Raw genomic sequence first — 4,140 nt, forward strand, 5'->3', positions numbered from 1 at the left:
ATGTTTCTCCTCCTCTTCCTGTTTCCTGTTTCCTCTGCCTCTATCTGTCCATTAAAAAACCTTTGTTTTTGTGAGAATGAGTTCCTTTCTTTGTTTCTCTCAAGGGCACATCCTCTTCATTTTGTTGCCATTCATTCATGGTGACTCTCGTGTTCACTTTATTTCCTGTTTCCTCTGCCTCTATCTGTCCATTAAAAAACCTTTGTTTTTGTGAGAATGAGTTCCTTTCTTTGTTTCTCTCAAGGGCACATCCTCTTCATTTTTCTGCCATTCATTCTGTGTCATTCACGGTGACTCTAGTGTTCACTTTATTGAACGATATAATTCTGTTTGTCACATCTGTCTCCTTATTGTTCTTTCTTTGCATGCTTCTTTCTTTCAGTCTCTTTCTTGGAATTTCCATCTCACTGTTTTCTTATCTGAACATCTCTCTGAGTCATTGTTTTGCTTTATTTTTATTTTCTCCCTATTTATTTACCTGTGTTTGTATATGTCACTGTCTTAAAAATTCTCCCCCTTTGTGCCTTTGTTTTTGCTTCAGTCTCTTGTTTCCTTCTCTGTTCAGTCTCTTTCTTGGAATTTCCATCTCGCTGTTTTCTTATCTGAACATCTCTCTGCGTCATTGTTTTGCTCTATTTTTATTTTCTCCCTATTTATTTACCTGTGTTTGTATATGTCACTGTCTTAAAAATTCTCCACCCGTGTGCCTTTGTTTTTGCTTCAGTCTCTTGTTTATTTCTCTGTTCGTCTTTCCACATCATTTTTCCTAAACCTGTCCTTGTTACTTTGTTACACATTGAGGAGATGTGCAAATTCAGAGATTGCCAATGCAGGGCCTTAGTTGTTTCCCCTGTCTCAATTTGCTATTGCATCCTAATGGGGTATGAAAACCTGGAGAGATTTCAGCTGTGGGAATAGTGCATTGATGTTGATATCACATTTGAGCAAAATGTCTGCATATGACTCGCAACTTTACTTTTCACACCTCAATGGTGATAGTGACAATGTAAGTCAGATTCTGGGGATCTATAAAGTGTTTTTGGTCATAAGGCAATGCCTAACATGCCTCAAGTTGCAACTTCTTGCAGCTACCTGAGTCACAACAATAACCTGCACTTATATAGCACCACATCCTATATATTTCCCTGAAACATAAAATAATATAAAGTGAGCCCACAGCCTAAGTGATACTGTCACTAGACCATTGATCCAGAAACCCAGGTAATATTCGCTGGACCTGGGTTCAAGTCCTGACATGGCAGACAGTGGAATTTAAGTTAAAAATCTGGGTTTAAAAGTTTAACAATGATCATGCCAATTGTCAGGAGGGGAAAGCAAAACATTTGATTTACTGCAAACTATTAGGGAAGGAAGCTACTGTCTTTAGCCAAAATGTAACTTCAGATGCACAATAATGTGGTTGACTCTTAATTACTCTGGGTAATTAAGAATGGATAATAACTGCTGACACCCACACATCATGAATGAATTATTTTCAAAATTCCAATGCTCCAGATAAGTTGGAATTTCCTCTCAGCATCGATCTTGTTAAAGGTCTTGAAAGTTGTAGTCCCTTCAATGAGGTCACTCTCATTCTTCAAAATTGTAGAGGTAACCAATGGTAGAAATAACCATTAGATAAAATGCAACTGTGCCGTTAGAATATAAAATATGGAAGAGCATAGCATAGGAACAATGTTGTGCCAAACATAACGCCAAATTAAACTAATTTCTTCTGTTTGCCCTTGGTCCAGATCCCTTCATTCCTTGCATATTCATATGCTTCTTTAAAAGACCCTTAAATGGTCCTATTGTATTTGCTTCCAACACACCCCTGGCAGCACATTCCATACTCTTACCACCCTCTGCATAAAAGAGACTTGCCCCTCACATCTCCTTTCTTAGGAACTTACTCCCCTTACCTTAAAAGAATGCCCCCTGGTATTAATATTCCAAATTTGGGAGAAAGATTCTGACTGTCAACCCTATAATCACAGAGTCCCTACAGTGTGGAAGCAGGCCATTATGCCCAACATGTCTACACTGACCCTTCAAACAGTATCCCACCCAGACCTATACTCCCATCCTATTACTCTACGTTTCCCCTGACTAATGCCACTAACTTACACATCCCTGAACATTGTGGGCAATTTAGAATGGCCAATGCACCTAACGTGCACATATTTGGACAGTAGGAGGACTGGAATTGAAGCTGGGTCCCTGGCTCTGTGGTGCACAGTGTTAACCACTCAACAACCATGCAGCCCACAGTATGTCTCTCACAATTTATATACATCTCTCACAATTTTATAAACTATGATCAGGTCTCCCTCCAGCCTCCGCTGCTCCAGAGAAAACAACCCTAGTTTTTCCAGCCTCTCCTTATAGCTCGACTCCAGACAGGATCCTGGTATACCTCATCTGCATCTCTCCAAATGCTCCTGTAATGTGACAACCAGAATTGAATGTATTATCTTAAGTAGGTCCGATAAACATTTAGAAAGCTGCAACATCACTTCCTGACTTTTGTACTCAATGTCCCAACCAATAAGGACAAGAATGCCATACACTTTCTTTACCACCCTATCCACTTGTATGGCCATTATCATGGAGCTGTGGACTTGAACCCCAAAATTCCTATATATATCAATGCTGTTCAGGGTCTTGCCATTAACTGTATACTTTCCCTTAACACCTCACACTTACCTGGATTAAGCTCCATCTGCCAATTCCCCTCCCCCTTATCTGCAACTGATCGATATCCCACTGTATCCTTTGACAGCCTTCAACCTTATCCACAACTCCCAAGATCTTTATGTCACTGGCAAACTTCCTAACCCACTCATCTACATTTTCATGTAAGTTATTTATATAAATCATGAACAGCAGAAGTCCCAGTATAGATCCCTGCAGGACACCAATATTCATGGACCTCCAGGCAGAAAAGTGCCTTTCACCACTGGCTTCTATGGCAAAGCAATTTCTGAATCCAAATCGCCAAGTTACCATGGATCACATACAACTTATTGTTCTAGATGAGCCTTCCCTGAGGGACCTTGGTGAAAGTCTTACTAAAATCCATGTAGAACAACATGTTCTACCCTCATGAATTGCCCTCATACAATCCTCAAAAACATGAAGCAAGTTCATAAGGCATGACCTGCCCCACACACCAAAGCTATACCAACTGTCCCAAATCTATGAAACTTCTATGCCTAAGAGTTCTCTCCAACAGGTTCCCAACTGATGTGAAAATCACTGTCCATAGTTTCCTGGGTTATCCCTATTTTCCTTCTTGCACCGAGGAACAACATTAGCTACTGACCAGTCCTCATGGACCTCTCCAGTGGCTAGTAAGGATACAAAGATCTTGATCAAGGCCCCAGCAATCTTCCCTCTTGCCTCTCTCATCTATCCTAAATATGTAATGGCAGGGCATTTCAAATACAAAATATAATCAAGCAGAGTCAGCATGATTTCATGAAGGGGAATTCATACCTGCCAAATGTATTGTCATTCTTTGAGTAGATAAGAAGCAGGATAGATAAAGAGGAAACAGTAAGTATGATACAATTTGATATTAAAAGGGCATTTCAAACATGCCACATCTCAACGGAAAAAGTGAGGACTGCAGATGCTGGGGAGTCTGAGTCAAAAAATGTGGCACTGGAAAAAGCACAGCAGGTCAGGTAGTATCTGAGGAGCAGGACAGTTGACATATTAGGCATAAGCCCTTCATCCCTGATCTCAAGGGAGTAAGGTAAGACTGGAGAGCCTCTATTTTAACACAAAAATACATTATAGATAAGGCAGATGGGTTAAGGGTATGGATTGACACATGGAATAGTGATGTTGCTGCCCTTGCAGAGACATGATTGAGGGAGGGACAGGTCGAGCAACTCAACATTCCATTGTATACGATCTTTACAAGTGACTCGAAGGTGTGTAAAAGGAAAGGTGGTGTCATATTACTAATTAAGGTATTAGTCACTACAATAAAGAGGGATGCTATCTTGCAAGGGTGAAGATTAGAGAGGTGCTGGTAAAGCACATCAGGTCAGGCAGCATCTGAGGAGCAGGAAAATTGATGTTTCAGCCAAAAGCCCTTCATCAGGAATGAGGCAGGGAACCTCCGGGGTG

This window comes from Chiloscyllium plagiosum, chromosome 41, assembly GCF_004010195.1.
Source record: "Chiloscyllium plagiosum isolate BGI_BamShark_2017 chromosome 41, ASM401019v2, whole genome shotgun sequence".
Lineage (NCBI taxonomy): Eukaryota > Metazoa > Chordata > Chondrichthyes > Orectolobiformes > Hemiscylliidae > Chiloscyllium > Chiloscyllium plagiosum.